The sequence below is a fragment of the Prionailurus bengalensis genome, chromosome C1 (genome assembly GCF_016509475.1).
Source record: "Prionailurus bengalensis isolate Pbe53 chromosome C1, Fcat_Pben_1.1_paternal_pri, whole genome shotgun sequence".
Lineage (NCBI taxonomy): Eukaryota > Metazoa > Chordata > Mammalia > Carnivora > Felidae > Prionailurus > Prionailurus bengalensis.
Window position 1 is genome coordinate 82,597,388 of NC_057345.1, and position 18,007 is coordinate 82,615,394.

Genomic DNA, 18,007 nt, shown 5'->3' on the forward strand with positions numbered 1-18,007 from the left:
CAATTATGTAATATAGTATCACATTATATATATATATATATATATATATATATATATATATATATAATATAATGGAATATTACTCAGCCACCAAAAAGGATGAAATCTTGCCATTTGCAATGATGTGGATAGAGCTAGAGTGTATTATGCTAAGCAAAATAGGTGAGTCAGAGAAATACAAATACCATATGATTTTACTTACATGTGAAATTTAAGAAAAAAAACAGATGAATCATAGGGGAAAGGGAAAAAAGGAGAGAAGAGAGGGAAAGAGAGAGAGAGAGAGAGAGAGAAAGGCAAACCATAAGAGATTCTTGACTATAGAGAACAAACTGAGGGTTGCTGGAGGGGAGTGGGGTGGTGATGGGCTAAACTGGTGATGGATATTAAGGTGCACACTTGTGATGAGCATTGGGTGTTATATGTAAGTGATGAATCACTAAATTCTACTCCTGAAGCTAATGTTACAATATATATTAACTAGAATTTAAATAAAAACTTAAATAAAAAAATAAACCACAATGACATATCATCTTACACCTGTCAGAATGGATAGTATCAAAAAGACAAGAAATAACAAGTGTTGGTGAAGATGTGGAGAGATAGGAACTATTGTGAATTATTATTGCGAATGTAAACTGGTGCAACCACTGTGGAAAACAGTAGGAAGTTCCCCCCCAAAATAAACATAGGAATATATAAAAAATAAACATAGAAATACATAATTCAGCAATTCTACTACTGAGTTTTTACTCAAGGAAATGCAAACACTATTTTGAAAATGTGTATGTGCCCCTGTGTTTACTGAAGCATAATAATAATAACCAAGGTATGGAAGCAACATAAGTATCCATGGATAGATGAGTGAACAAGGAAGATGTGATATATATATATATATATATATATATATATATATGGAGTAATTGAGATCAGTTGGGAAAATTCTTAGAACATTGTAAGCCAAAGATTATGCTGTGACACCTGACAGTGTAAGTAGAGAGAATTTGAAGATATTTTCAGAGATGGGCTAGGGAACCAATTAAATGAAAGGATGTGAAGGAAAAGGAAGAGTTGACAACCAGTGTGTTGTGCTATTATTTGTATTAAGAAAAAAGTAGGAAACGAATTAGCTCTTGTATTATGGTTTTATTGGTTGAAAGAACTGTTGAAATGCCCACTTAGGTTGTAAAAGCGTATAAGAAGCACGGGAGTATAGATACTATTCTGGAAGTTTTTTGGCCATACCCTATATATAACAGTTTAAGCAATAGGAGTGGATAAGATCATGTACAGAGAGTTGGAAGAGATTTTTATTTTTATTTGTTCTATTGGTCCTCTTGTCCAAGCAAATCATGTGCCCACTGGGGGTTGGGATTAAGTCAAATTTCATATGCTTCTGAGAGCCCAGCAGAAGAAAATAGTATGAGTATTCACTTAAGAAGTTTTCCCCCTTTTTGATCTTTTATCTTGGAAGAACTTATCTTGCTTTGCTTATGTACTCTCTGTTCAATTCAGCACAGAGAGTAATTTGGAAAGTAATTTCTGGCAAGGTGTATAATATAATGAAATTCCACCACAGGGAAAAATTTGAATGCTCTGTAGAACTTACTATACAATGGTAGACACAGTTATACCTTAGAGGCTTTTCAAGAACATAGAAAAATTACTAGTTTTTTTGGAAAGCAATATTAATGATGTATTGTTACTTCTATTCTTCTTTGAGACTTAAATATATCCTCATCAAAAAGGCTAAAAAATACAAATAGGCTTATGTACTATATGGTTTGCACCAACTGTATGAAAAAGGGCTTAGACTACCAGTGTTTACTCTGTAGTGATGTAAATTACAGATATTCTACCATAAAGAAATTACACAATTCTACATCTATACCTACATTCTGTGTAGCTAGGTTGAATCTATATTTGCTGATACTTAACATTTTATTCCTGTAGATTTGGTATTTTTCCCTTTATATTTTTTCCTCTTATCTGGTTTGGTGGGGTTGTTTTTTTCCTTCTTTTATTTTTCCCCCACACCCTCCTTGTTCCATTAGAATCTTAGAGTTAAATAAACAATTTTCTAAGATGTCCTTGTCAGGAGATATTATGGAAATTATTTGAATATCATTGCTAAGCCAGGTGAGCCATTTAAAAATGTAAATAATTTTCAATACCATGAATCTAGCTGATGAAGAGCAACCTTAATGCTGATTGATTTATTAGAATCTTTTCCTGATTAGTAATTGCTTCAAAATCTCTTTTCTATGTTTCAGTTTATCATTTTTGTGCCAGTTCTTAATATATACCTGTATAACTATCAGGTTTGTAATAAGCATTTCACCATTAGTTACTGCATACTTTTCAAACCAATAAAGAGGGCCAGTAACTGTGCATTTCTTACCATTATTGACTACTCACAGTGTGTAATTGATATTAATAGTGATTTGATTTATAAAATATTTGAAAACTTTGCAGTTGTCCTACTCAGCATTCTGTTTTTCTGAGGATAGTATACTTTAAGATATATATTATGGCATCAAAACAACATTCAGATTATAGACTTTCAGGTTTTCATGCAATCTTTAAAATTACTTTAAAGGAAAAGATATAATCATGACCTTGAGGCATTTTCAACATGAGCTTTGTTTGAAATTCACAAACATGATTATAATTTCAAGAAGCACTGTCTTAAAGTTGTCTTATTGCTATAATGAAGCTGCTGGAAATTTCATTTATTCTCAAGTTAAATCTCAGGAAACCTATTTTATCAGAGGAAATCATTCAGTGCTAAAATCCTGCTCTGACTTTGGGGTTCAAATTTATTCACATTACTCTTGGGGAATGCCTATCAGTCAATCACAGAAGTTTTATTGCCTATATATTTATTTTTAATATAAATTTCAATTAACATTCTCTGAGGCTAAGTATTCTGTGTATTGCTACTTTTATCATATGTTTATCTTCATCTATTTAACTATAGATACATCAGGAAGTTTACCACATCCTGCATATCACACATTTTGGTTGTGCTGTGGTAATAAAAAGATTTGAATATAATACATATTAACTAAAAAATCTGTGGTTATGGATGATTTTCAGCCATTTAATGGAGGTAAGAGATAATATTATATTCAGTATAAAAATGTTTTCCAGTGTGGAATTAACTTCATTATCATAACAACCATGATTTACTGATGCCAAGTCTAATACTTGATATATCCATGAAAATGTTAGGACAAATATTTACTAAAATAAGAACAAACACATATCTCTTTTAAAACTGTTCACTGGTAGCTCAAAATCTTATATACTGTTTTGTTTAAAAAAAAGAGATTCTTTTGTATACACAAAATCTCTTCATTTCTGTTAATTTCTCAAACTGAAACAACTTTTCAAAAAAAAAGCATGATTATATAAACAATTTACATGCTGCTATTTATTACTATTAAAGTACTTTTCTTAAATGGAGGAATCTGACCTGTTTCAAAAATATGCACCAAAATACTGAAAATAAAACAGGATTTCTCTGTGCATTTATCTAACTGTTGTGTGTGTGTGTGTGTGTGTGCGTGTTTTAAGTTATTTACTTATTTGTTTTGAGAGAGAAAGAGTGTGCATGAGTGGGGAGGGCCACAGGGAGAGAGGGGGAGAGAGAGAGAGAGAGAGAGAGAGAGAGAGAGAGAGAGAATCCCAAGCAGGCTCCATGCTGTCAGCACACAGTCCAACGAGGGGCTCAATCTCACAAACTGTGAGATCATGACCTGAGTTGAAATCAAGAGTTGGACGCTTAACCTACTGAGACACCCAGGTACCCCTAAATGTTGTTTTTGTTCCTAGAAGCCTGTGCAAGTTCTTTTGTCAAATTCTAAACCTTTTCTTATGAAGTATAGGTTAGTTCCATTACATTTATATTTGATGTAGCAAAATTTTGTGAGGCCTAAAAAGACTACTTGTTTGAAATAACAGAGTTTAAAATGAACATATAATTTCTAAAATCAATGGGGAATAAAGGACAAACTGGAAGGATTTTACTTAGTGTAAAAATGTAGGGCATTTTTCTCCCATAGATAATTGTATTAAACTAAACTCTTTTTTTTAACTGATTAAATAAGATAGAATTAAAAATGATTAATTGAACCTAAAAGTAAATAAATACTTCCTAACTAAATGCTTATTTATTGAGACGTTTAATTCTATACTGAAGTCTATTTATATAAACTGAAGACTTTGTGGCTTTTAATTTACTACATTTATTTATTTCAATTATATATTTTTTCCATCTACAAAATGTTCTATCAGGAAAAATTCTTAGATTTAAAACTGGAACTTGATATATGTGTATATATCATATATTATATGTGTGTATATATGTGTATATACATGTGTATAATACATATTATATTAATATATTATACATATTAAATATACACACACTTTATTTATTTATTTATTTATTTTTTTAATTTTTTTTTTTTTCAACGTTTATTTATTTTTGGGACAGAGAGAGACAGAGCATGAACGGGGGAGGGGCAGAGAGAGAGGGAGACACAGAATCGGAAACAGGCTCCAGGCTCTGAGCCATCAGCCCAGAGCCTGACGCGGGGCTTGAACTCAGGGACCGCGAGATCGTGACCTGGCTGAAGTCGGACGCTTAACCGACTGCGCCACCCAGGTGCCCCACACACACATTTAAAAATCCTGGAGAGTGAGCTAGTATTGCCACTGATTTAAGTCTGACTTTGAATAGATCATTTAACCATTTAGGAGATCTATTTTCTTATGAATACAATTACTATAATTAACTCATGCAGTTGCCAAGAAGCTAAAACATTACTCTATCTTGGAAAAATAAGAAATGCTGCTCAGTTTTAAAAACTTTGTGAAAACAAATAATGCTTTTAATTATTTGGAGATTTGATCTCTGGGAAGAAAAAAGCGCTAAAAAGATTCAGTAAATAGAAGAAAGCAATTACAATATCATGGGAAAAATACTGATCTAGATTGGAAGAATTGAGTCCCTAAAACGGGCTCTGCACTTAACTAGCTTAATGACTCTGAGAATTTACGCTTTTATCTCTAAAATCATGATTGGCCTAAGGAAAAACAAAAAACAAAAAAACCCCAAAACCAAGAATCACCTCTACAGGACTTTAAGATCTAACATCTATAACTTAATATCATCAGAGGCCTAGAATACATTAAATACAAAATGATGATAGAGAGCTCCTTGAAACATTACTACACAGTTGTTTCAGAGACATGGGATTCTTTAAAGAGTATATTAGACAGAATCCAAATGGCAAGTCTCTCCAAAACTTACTGTAAATATCCGTTGTTTAATAGTATGTTTTCCTACACTGTTAATGAAGTCTTATAATCATATTTCTCTATTCACACAGCTGGGCTGAGGATTTAAAGATGAAGACAGGCTTACAACTATCAGATTGCGGCCTTCACAATTTTTAGCTTTCTGGACGCACTTTGGTCCTTAATGCTCCCTATCAGTCATTTTATTTTATTTTATTTATTTTTTTTTATTGCATTGCATTTTTATTTTTATTTTTATTTATTTATTTATTTTTATTTTTTTTCTGAAATTTATTGACAAATTGGTTTCCATACAACACCCAGTGCTCATCCCAAAAGGTGCCCTCCTCAATACCCATCACCCACCCTCTCCTCCCTCCCACCCCCCATCAACCCTCAGTTTGTTCTCAGTTTTTAACAGTCTCTTATGCTTTGGCTCTCTCCCATTCTAACCTCTTTTTTTTTTTTTTTCTTCCCCTCCCCCATGGGTTCCTGTTAAGTTTCTCAGGATCCACATAAGAGTGAAACCATATGGTATCTGTCTTTCTCTGTATGGCTTATTTCACTTAGCATCACACTCTCCAGTTCCATCCACGTTGCTACAAAGGCCATATTTCATTTTTTCTCATTGCCATGTAATATTCCATTGTGTATATAAACCACAATTTCTTTATCCATTCATCAGTTGATGGACATTTAGGCTCTTTCCATAATTTGGCTATTGTTGAGAGTGCTGCTATGAACATTGGGGTACAAGTGGCCCTATGCATCAGTACTCCTGTATCCCTTGGATAAATTCCTAGCAGTGCTATTGCTGGGTCATAGGGTAGGTCTATTTTTAATTTTCTGAGGAACCTCCACACTGCTTTCCAGAGCGGCTGCACCAATTTGCATTCCCACCAACAGTGCAAGAGGGTTCCCGTTTCTCCACATCCTCTCCAGCATCTATAGTCTCCTGATTTGTTCATTTTGGCCACTCTGACTGGCGTGAGGTGATACCTGAGTGTCGTTTTGATTTGTATTTCCCTGATAAGGAGCGACGCTGAACATCTTTTCATGTGCCTGTTGGCCATCCGGATGTCTTCTTTAGAGAAGTGTCTATTCATGTTTTCTGCCCATTTCTTCACTGGGTTATTTGTTTTTCGGGTGTGGAGTTTGGTGAGCTCTTTATAGATTTTGGATACTAGCCCTTTGTCCGATATGTCATTTGCGAATATCTTTTCCCATTCCGTTGGTTGCCTTTTAGTTTTGTTGGTTGTTTCCTTTGCTGTGCAGAAGCTTTTTATCTTCATAAGGTCCCAGTAATTCACTTTTGCTTTTAATTCCCTTGCCTTTGGGGACGTGTCGAGTAAGAGATTGCTATGGCGGAGGTCAGAGAGGTCTTTTCCTGCTTTCTCCTCTAAGGTTTTGATGGTTTCCTGTCTCACATTTAGGTCCTTTATCCATTTTGAGTTTATTTTTGTGAATGGTGTGAGAAAGTGGTCTAGTTTCAACCTTCTGCATGTTGCTGTCCAGTTCTCCCAGCACCATTTGTTAAAGAGGCTGTCTTTTTTCCATTGGATGTTCTTTCCTGCTTTGTCAAAGATGAGTTGGCCATACGTTTGTGGGTCTAGTTCTGGGGTTTCTATTCTATTCCATTGGTCTATGTGTCTGTTTTGGTGCCAATACCATGCTGTCTTGATGATGACAGCTTTGTAGTAGAGGCTAAAGTCTGGGATTGTGATGCCTCCTGCTTTGGTCTTCTTCTTCAAAATTCCTTTGGCTATTCGGGGCCTTTTGTGGTTCCATATGAATTTTAGGATTGCTTGTTCTAGTTTTGAGAAGAATGCTGGTGCAATTTTGATGGGGATTGCATTGAATGTGTAGATAGCTTTGGGTAGTATTGATATTTTGACAATATTTATTTTTCCAATTCATGAGCAGGGAATGTCTTTCCATTTCTTTAAGTCTTCTTCAATTTCCTTCATAAGCTTTCTATAGTTTTCAGCATACAGATCCTTTACATCTTTGGTTAGATTTATTCCTAGGTATTTTATGCTTCTTGGTGCAATTGTGAATGGGATCAGTTTCTTTATTTGTCTTTCTGTTGCTTCATTGTTAGTGTATAAGAATGCAACTGATTTCTGTACATTGATTTTGTATCCTGCAACTTTGCTGAATTCCTGTATCAGTTCTAGCAGACTTTTGGTGGAGTCTATCGGATTTTCCATGTATAATATCATGTCATCTGCAAAAAGCGAAAGCTTGACTTCATCTTTGCCAATTTTGATGCCTTTGATTTCCTTTTGTTGTCTGATTGCTGATGCTAGAACTTCCAGCACTATGTTAAACAGCAGCGGTGAGAGTGGGCATCCTTGTCGTGTTCCTGATCTCAGGGAAAAAGCTTTCAGTTTTCCCCCGTTGAGGATGATGTTAGCTGTGGGCTTTTCATAAATGGCTTTTATGATCTTTAAGTATGTTCCTTCTATCCCGACTTTCTCAAGGGTTTTTATTAAGAAAGGGTGCTGGATTTTGTCGAAGGCCTTTTCTGCATCGATTGACAGGATCATATGGTTCTTCTCTCTTTTTTTGTTAATGTGATGTATCACGTTGATTGATTTGCGAATGTTGAACCAGCCCTGCATCCCAGGAATGAATCCCACTTGATCATGGTGAATAATTCTTTTTATATGCCGTTGAATTCGATTTGCTAGTATCTTATTGAGAATTTTTGCATCCATATTCATCAGGGATATTGGCCTGTAGTTCTCTTTTTTTACTGGGTCTCTGTCTGGTTTAGGAATCAAAGTAATACTGGCTTCATAGAATGAGTCTGGCAGTTTTCCTTCCCTTTCTATTTCTTGGAATAGCTTGAGAAGGATAGGTATGATCTCTGCTTTAAACGTCTGGTAGAACTCCCCTGGGAAGCCATCTGGTCCTGGACTCTTATTTGTTGGGAGATTTTTGATAACCGATTCAATTTCTTCGCTGGTTATGGGTCTGTTCAAGCTTTCTATTTCCTCCTGATTGAGTTTTGGAAGAGTGTGGGTGTTCAGGAATTTGTCCATTTCTTCCAGGTTGTCCAATTTGTTGGCATATAAGTTTTCATAGTATTCCCTGATAATTGTTTGTATCTCTGAGGGATTGGTTGTAATCATTCCATTTTCATTCATGATTTTATCTATTTGGGTCATCTCCCTTTTCTTTTTGAGAAGCCTGGCTAGAGGTTTGTCAATTTTGTTTATTTTTTCAAAAAACCAACTCTTGGTTTCGTTGATCTGCTCTACAGTTTTTTTAGTTTCTATATTGTTTATTTCTGCTCTGATCTTTATTATTTCTCTTCTTCTGCTGGGCTTAGGCTGCCTTTGCTGTTCTGCTTCTAGTTCCTTTAGGTGTGCTGTTAGATTTTGTATTTGGGATTTTTCTTGTTTCTTGAGATAGGCCTGGATTGCAATGTATTTTCCTCTCAGGACTGCCTTTGCTGCGTCCCAAAGCGTTTGGATTGTTGTATTTTCATTTTCGTGTGTTTCCATATATTTTTTAATTTCTTCTCTAATTGCCTGGCTGACCCACTCATTCGTTAGTAGGGTGTTCTTTAACCTCCATGCTTTTGGAGGTTTTCCAGACTTTTTCCTGTGGTTGATTTCCAGCTTCATAGCATTGTGGTCTGAAAGTAAGCATGGTATAATTTCAATTCTTGTAAACTTATGAAGGGCTGTTTTGTGACCCAGTATATGATCTATCTTGGAGAATGTTCCATGTGCACTCGAGAAGAAAGTATATTCTGTTGCTTTGGGATGCAGAGTTCTAAATATATCTGTCAAGTCCATCTGATCCAATGTCTCATCCAGGGCCCTTGTTTCTTTATTGACCGTGTGTCTAGATGATCTATCCATTTCTGTAAGTGGTGTATTAAAGTCCCCTGCAATTACCACATTCTTATCTATAAGGTTGCTTATGTTTATGAGTAATTGTTTTATATATTTGGGGGCTCCGGTATTCGGCGCATAGACATTGATAATTGTTAGCTCTTCCTGATGGATAGACCCTGTAACTATTATATAATGTCCTTCTTCATCTCTTGTTACAGCCTTTAATTTAAAGTCTAGTTTGTCTGATATAAGTATGGCTACTCCAGCTTTCTTTTGGCTTCCAGTCGCATGATAAATAGTTCTCCATCCCCTCACTCTCAATCTAAAGGTGTCCTCAGGTCTAAAATGAGTCTCTTGTAGACAGCAAATAGATGGGTCTTGTTTTTTTATCCATTCTGATACTCTATGTCTTTTGGTTGGCGCATTTAATCCATTTACATTCAGTGTTATTATAGAAAGATACGGGTTTAGAATCATTGGGATGTCTGTATGTTTTATGCTTATAGTGATGTCTCTGGGACTTTGTCTCACAGGGTCCCCCTTAGGATCTCTTGTAGGGCTGGTTTAGTGGTGACAAATTCCTTCAGGTTTTGTTTGTTTGGGAAGACCTTTATCTCTCCTTCTATTCTAAATGACAGACTTGCTGGATAAAGGATTCTTGGCTGCATATTTTTTTCTGTCTAGCACCCTGAAAATCTCGTGCCAATTCTTTCTGGCCTGCCAAGTTTCAAAAGAGAGATCAGTCACGAGTCTTATAGGTCTCCCTTTATATGTGAGGGCACGTTTACCCCTTGCTGCTTTCAGAATTTTCTCTTTATCCTTGTATTTTGCCAGTTTCACTATGATATGTCGTGCAGAAGATCGATTCAAGTTACGTCTGAAGGGAGTTCTCTGTGCCTCTTGGATTTCAATGCCTTTTTCCTTCCCCAGTTCAGGGAAGTTCTCAGCTATTATTTCTTCAAGTACCCCTTCAGCACCTTTTCCTCTCTCTTCCTCCTCTGGGATACCAATTATGCGTATATTATTTCTTTTTAGTGTATCACTTAATTCTCTAATTTTCCCCTCATACTCCTGGATTTTTTTATCTCTCTTTTTCTCAGCTTCCTCTTTTTCCATAACTTTATCTTCTAGTTCACCTATTCTCTCCTCTGCCTCTTCAAGCCCAGCTGTGGTGGTTTCCATTTTGTTATGCATTTCGTTTAAAGCGTTTTTCAGCTCCTCGTGGCTGTTCCTTAGTCCCTTGATCTCTGTAGCAAGAGATTCTCTGCTGTCCTGTATACTGTTTTCAAGCCCAGCGATTAATTTTATGACTATTATTCTAAATTCACTTTCTGTTATATTATTTAAATCCTTTTTGATCAGCTCATTAGCTGTTGTTATTTCCTGGAGATTCTTCTGAGGGGAGTTCTTCCGCTTGGTCATTTTGGATAGTCCCTGGCGTGGTGAGGACCTGCAGGGCACTTCCCCTGTGCTGTGGTGTATAACTGGAGTTGGTGGGCGGGGCCGCAGTCAGACCTGATGTCTGCCCCCAGCCCACCGCTGGGGCCACAGTCAGACTGGTGTGTGCCTTCTCTTCCCCTCTCCTAGGGGTGGGATTCACTGTGGGGTGGTGTGGCTCGTCTGGGCTACTTGCACCCTGCCAGGCTTGTGATGCTGGGGATCTGGCGTATTAGCTGGGGTGGGTAGGCAAGGTGCATGGGGGCAGGAGGGGCAGGCTTAGATCGCTTCTCCTTAGGTGATCCACTTCAGGAGGGGCCCTGTGGCAGCGGGAGGGAGTCAGATCCGCTGCCGGAGGTTTGGCTCCGCAGAAGTGCAGAGTTGGGTGTTTGTGCGGAGCGAGCAAGTTCCCTGGCAGGAACCGGTTCCCTTTGGGATTTCGGCTGGGGGATGGGCGGGGGAGATGGCGCTGGCGAGCGCCTTTGTTCCCCACCAAACTGAGCTCTGTTGTCAGGGGACTCAGCAGCTCTCCCTCCCTTTGTCCTCCAGCCTTCCCGCTTTCCGAGCAGAGCTGTTAATTTCTGACCTCCCAGTCGCTAAGTCGCGCTTGCTGTCGGAACAGAGTCCGTCAGGCCCCTCCGCTTTTGCCAGCCAGACTCGGGGGCTCTGCTTGGCCGGCGAGCCGCCCCTCTGCCCCTGCTCCCTCCCGCCAGTCCGTGGAGCGCGCACCGCCTCGCCGCCCTTCCTACCCTCTTCTGTGGGCCTCTCGTCTGCGTTTGGCTCCGGCGACTCTGTTCTGCCAATCCTCTGGTGGTTTTCTGGGTTATTTAGGCAGGTGTAGATGGAATCTAAGTGATCAGCAGGACGTGCAGTGAGCCCAGCGTCCTCCTAAGCCGCCATCTTGCCGCAACTCCCTAAGTTAATGCTAGTTGGTGTCAAATAAATACCAAGGGAACAGTTCAGTGCATTTGTGCTCAGGGGGTGTCTTTTTGCACTCAGGGTCTTTCTGTCCTGTGGCTCTGAAGATCTAGGACATTCCAATTCAGCGATGGAACTGAAAACGCAATCCTTCTAGGAACGCGCGCTCTTGGAATGCAGCCACCGTGTGTCCCTATCAGTCATTTAAATTGACCTTGATGAATTCTTCCTCCTCTTGTCCTCAACACATTTTACTCAAGCCCCCCACTTAATAAATAAATAAATGTATATATATACACATACACAGCCCTAATACATGTGCTATTTCACTCAATAAGTGATCTTACGGTACCTCTCCCATTTCCTATCCCAACTTTATAATCAAAATAGAAATCACTTACTGAAAATTCTCAATTCCCTGCCTACGTATCATCACATATGCCCTTCTCTGCAGCCTCAGAGAAATCCATTCTATTTAAGGATAATTCTTCATACTCTTCTTCATGCCCTTTTAGAAACTCCTCTATGAAGTATCTTCTTTCCTCTATCTCCTAGTTTTCTGTTTGGATTTCAAGCTTTTTTGAAAAATAAAAGATGAAGAATCCCTTCCAACCTCATTTTATGAGGCCAGCATTACCTGGTAACGAAACCTGATAAGGACACTACAAGAAAAGAAAATTACAGGCCAATATCCTGTATATTGCAAAAATCTTCATATACATGCAAAAATATACATGCAAAAATCTTCAACATGCAAAAATCTTCAACAAAATATTAGCAAATGATATTCAACAATATATTAAAAGAATCAAGCACCATGATCAAGTGGGATTTATTCCAGGGATGTAAGGGTGGTTTCAGCATTTGCAAATCAACCAATGTGACACACCACATTAACCAAAGGATACAAATTATATCATCTCAATATATGCAGAAAAAGCATTTGACAAAATTTAATATCCAATCATAATATATACTCTCAACAAATTGGGTATAAAGGGAACATACCTCTGTATAACAAGGCCATATATGACAAACACACGGTTAACATAATACTCAATGGTGAAAAGCTGAAAGCTTTTCCTCTAAGATTAGGAAATAGCAAAGATGTCCACTCTCACCAGTTCTATTCAACATTATATTAGAAGTCCTGGATAAAGCAATTAGGCAAGAAAAAGAAACAGAAGGCATTCATATTGGAAAGGAAGAAGTAAAACTGTCTCTATTTGCAGGTGACATGACATTATATAGAGAAAACCCTAAGGCCTCCACCAAAAACAAAAACAAAAACAAAACGGTTAGAAATAATAAATTCAGTAAAGGATAGAAAATCAATATACAAAAATCAGTTGTGCTTCTAAACAGTAACAATGAACTATAAGAAAGAGATATTAAGAAAACTATCCCATTCACAACTTCTTCAAAAAGAATAAAGTGCACGGGGCACCTGGCTGGCTCAGTTGGCAGAGCATGTGAGTCTTGATCTTGGGGTGTAAGTCTCAGCCTTACACTGGGTGTAGAGATTACTTAAAAATAAAATCTTTAGGAGAGGAGTTAAGATGGTGAAGTAGGCGGCCCTGGGCTTTCCTCCTCCCTCAAAAACTGCTATATTGAGGTCAGATCACTTGGAATACCCAGGAAATTGATCTGAAGACTGGAAGAAGGATCTCCATGGCTAGAGGGAGACAACTGGTGTTGGTGGGCGGAAGTGAATTGGGGAGAGAAAAACGGTGGTGCTGTGAAGGGGAGGGAACACTTTCCATGGAGAGACAAAAAGGAGAGAAAGAGGAAGGGGTTAAAAGATGTGCCACTGAGTTCACACAAGAGGAAAACCTCTCTGGACCATGGACTGGGAGCAAGAAATACTGCCATCGGTTTTTTCTTTGCTTGCTTTTGTAGTTCAAACTCTGAGGTTTTGGCAGTGTGTGACTTTCCTGGAGTGGAGCTGTGGTGTGCACTCCTTGGGAGGAGGTAGCTGGCTTTAGAGTGCACAGCATGGTGTAGGGATACCCGGAGCACACTGGGAGAGAACATTACCCTTCCTGGTGTTTTTAGAAGAAGGTATATTGCCTTCCAAGGACAAAAGATCATGCAGGTGACACCAATAGGCCTTTCATCAGCATGGAACAAAGTTGCACTCAGAGGGACTATAACATTTGCTGATTTTAGTGGTGCTATACCATAGATTCCATCCACTATGCAGGTGTAAAACTGTTTTTCAGACACAGTATGGAGGGGCTATATTCTAGAAGAGGGGAACAGATCCATGCAGTGCTGGGTTTTAAGACTTCAGGTTTTGAATCCCTACTGTGCGCCAAAGAAAAAATTCAGAAGAGTTGTGGTGCAGGGTGAGCTGACTGCCCTTGCTATTCTGTGAGGCCAGTGAGGGGTGTGAGATCCCTGGTCCAGGGAGGAGAGATTGGGTGGTCCCATTTCACCCTGAATACAAGCAAGGTGGGATTTCTGAGAGCAAAACAGTGGCCCCCAGTGGAGGCAGGACCCACTTACACCAAACCCACCCCCCCATGCCTGGCAATTGCTTATTTATTGGAGCAAGACTGACTCTGAGCCAATGCAAGAGGCCTCTCCTCCAGAAGACCAGCAATGTACCAAGTGCACTGAAAATCGAGTGCTTCAAAATGACACCTGAAGTTCTTTCTTTCTTTCTTTCTTTCTTTCTTTCTTTCTTTCTTCTTTTCTTTTGGAATCAAGCTTAGAGTTTCTTATTTTTTTGTTTTGTTTGTTTTGGGTTCTTTTGTTTGTTTTTCATTTCCATATCTCTCTTTCTGGATCAGCCTTTTTTATTCTTTTACTTTTCTTTCTTCCTTTTTTCCCTTTCTTTTCCTTTGGAATCAGGCTCTTTGTTTTTTGATTCTCTGTTTTTATTGTTCCCTTTACTTTTTTCGGGATCAGGTTCCCTCCCCCACTTTTTTCCAGGGTTACTTTAACAAACAAATCAGAACACAAGTTAAAGGTCAACTTTCCTTCCCCCTCCCCCACTGCAAGCAAGGAAGAGATCTGCAGAGGACTGACCAGTGGGAAAGAGCAGCCAAAACCACAACAGCAGAATGTACACAGTATACACCAAAAACACTTGCTGAAGTGCCAGGTCCTGGACAGTGTATGACCCCTTTTTAATATAGGATGACTCTCAGATACAGGGAACATAAGCTTTCAAAATACACAAAGGACAGAAACAGCCAAAATGACAAGATGGAGGGATTCTTCCCAAAAGAAAGGTTAAGAAAGTATTACATCCAGAGACTGTTCAAAACAGATACAAGCAATATATCTGATTAAGAATTTAGAAAAACAGTCATAAGACTACTGGCTGGGGTTGAAAAAAGTATAGAAGACACCACAGAAACCCTTACTGCAGAGATCAAAGACCTAAAAACCAGTCAAGAAGAAACGAAAAATGCCATGGCTGAGATGCAAAACCAACTGGATACAGTCACAGAAAGGATTGAAGAAGCAGAGGAGAGAATAGGTGATATAGGAGATAAAATTATGGAAAATAATGAAGCTGAAAAAGGAGAGAAAGGAAACTATTAGATCATGAACTATTAGGGAATTTAGTGATTCTGTGAAATGAAACAATATGTGTATCATAGGAGTCTCAAAGAAGAAGAGTGGGAAAAAGGGGCAGAAGGTTTATTTGAACAAATTAAAGCTGAGAACTTCCCTAATCTGGGGAAAGAAACAGACATTCAAGTCCAAGAAGCACAGAGAACTCCCCTCAAAATGAACAAAAATAGGTCAACACTACAACATATCATAGTGAAACTTGCAAAACATAAAGATAAAGAGAGAATTCTGAAAGTGCCTAGGGACAAAAGTCCTTAGCCTACAAGGGTAGACACATAAGGTTAGCAGCAGACCTGTCCACTGAAACTTGGTAGGCCAGAAGGGAGTGGCAGGAAATAATCAATGTGCTGAATGGGGAAAAATATGCAGCCAAGAATTCTTTATCCAGCAAGGCTGTCATTCAGAGTAGAAGGAGAGATAAAGGGTTTCCCAGAGAAATAAAAACTAAAGGAGTTCGTGACCACTAAGCCAGCCCTGCAAAAATGTAAGGGGTACTCTTTAATGGAGGGAAAAAAAGAAGGCCAAAGCAGCAAAGACTACAAAGGACCAGAGAACATCACCAGAAACACCAACTTTACGAAAAACACAGTCACTAAATTCATATCTTTCAGTAATCACTCTGAATGTAAACAGACTAAATGCTCCAATCAAAAGATACAGGGAATCAGAATGCCTAAAAAGCAAGATCCATCGATATGCTGCCTACAAGAGACTCATTTAATTTTTTTAATGTTTATTTATTTTTATTTTTGAGAGAGAAAGAGAGAGAGAGTGGGGGTAGGGGTAGAGAGAGAGACAGGCTCCAGGCTCTGAGCTGTCCACACAGAGCCTGATACGGGGCTCAAACTCATAAACTATGAGATCATGCCCTGAGCTGAATTCGGACGCTCAACCAACTGAGCCACACAGGCACCCCAAGACTCATTTTAGATACAAGAAACCTGCAGATTGAAAGTGAGGGGATGGAGAACTATCTATCATGCTAATTGATGTCAAAAGGAAGCCAGAGTAACTGCACTTATTCAGACAAACTAGATTTTAAAGCAAAGACTGTAACATGAAATGAAGAGCATTATATCATAATTAAGGAGTCTATCCATTAAGAATATCTAAAAATTGTAAATATTTATGCCCCCAACTTGAAAGAAACTAATATATAAATCAATTAATAACAAACATAAAGAAACTCATTGATAAAAATACCATAATAGTAGGGGACTTTAATACCCCACTTACAACAATGGGCAGATCATCTAAGCAGAGAATATACCAGGAAACAATAGCTTTGAATGATACACTGGACCAGATGAACTTAACAGATACATGCAGAACATTTCATCCTAATGTAGCAGAATACATATTCTGCTTGAGTGCACATGGAATATTCTCTAGAATAGATTATATACTGGGTCACAAATCAGCCCTCAACAGGTACAAAAAGATCGAGATCATACCATGCATATTTTTGGATCATAATGCTATGAAACTTGAAGTCAACCACGAGAAAAAAATTCGAAAACCCTCAAATACATGGAGGTTAAGTAACAGCCTGTAAATAATGAATGGGTTAACAAGAAAATTAAAGAAGAAATTTTAAAAAATACATGGAAGCAAATTAAAATGAAAACATGACGGTCCAAACACTTTGGGCTACAGCAAAGGCTTTTCTAAGAGAAAAGTATATATTTAGGCCTATCTCAAGAAGCAAGAAAGGTTCCAAATACACAACCTAACCTTACACCTAAAGAAACTAGAAAAGGAACAACAAATAAAGCCTAAAGCCAGAAGAAGGGAAATAATAAAGATTAGAGCAGAAATAAATGATACCGAAATAAAAAAGTAACGGTAGAATAGATCAATGAAATTAAATGGTGGTTCTTGGAAAAATACACAAAATCGATAAACCCTTAATCCCTCTTGGGATACTCAATTGCCTGAGCCACCCATGCATCCCACCACCTCACCTTTTCAAGATGTCATGAGAAAGACAAGAGATATAAGTGTTGATGAGATTGTGGAGAACAGGGAACACTAGTGCATTATTGATGGAAATGTAAATTGGTGCAACCACTATGGAAAGCAATATGGAGCTTCCTGAAATTATTAAAAATAGAAACCCCATATAATCTTGTAATTTAATTTCTGGGTATATATCCAGAGAAAACAAATATAGGGTATTGAAGAGATATCTTCACTCCTATGTTCAGCATTATTCAGTATAGACAAAATACAAAAACAATCTAAGTGTCTATCAACATATGAATCGATAAAACAGATGTGATACACCTATGCATACGTGTGTGTGTGTGTGTGTGTGTGTGTGAGAGAAAGAGAGAGAGAGAGAGAGTAGTAAATGATACAAAATTTTAGCTATAAGATGAATAAGGTCTGAGGATCTAATATAAAGCATGGTTAGTTGACAACATTGTATTGTATAATAGAAATCTGCAAAGGGAATAGAACTTAAATGTTCTCACCAGAAGGAGGAGGAGAAGTATAAGAAGAGGAGAAAAGAAGAAAAAAGAAAAATGTGAGGTAATGGAAGTATTAACTAGGCGGGGTGAATCTTGTCACAATGTATAAGTATATTAAGTTACCACAATGTACACTTTAAATACCATACAATTTTTTCACTTACACTTTATTTAAACTTAAATTAAAAGGATATTTTTAAATAAAATATTTATTGAATTAGAGGCAAAAAATTATCCTGTGCTACCCCTCCCCCTTCCAAACACTTAATAATCAAAATTCAAATTGTCAAGTGAAAACTTTCAACCTCTCTCTGACAACATAACAATCACAGATAGCCTTCTCTTCTGTCTCAGAAAATGAGTCCATCTTATTCAAGAATAATTCATCTCAATGTCCTTCTTCCTCCCTTTTAGAAACTCCTCTATGAATTA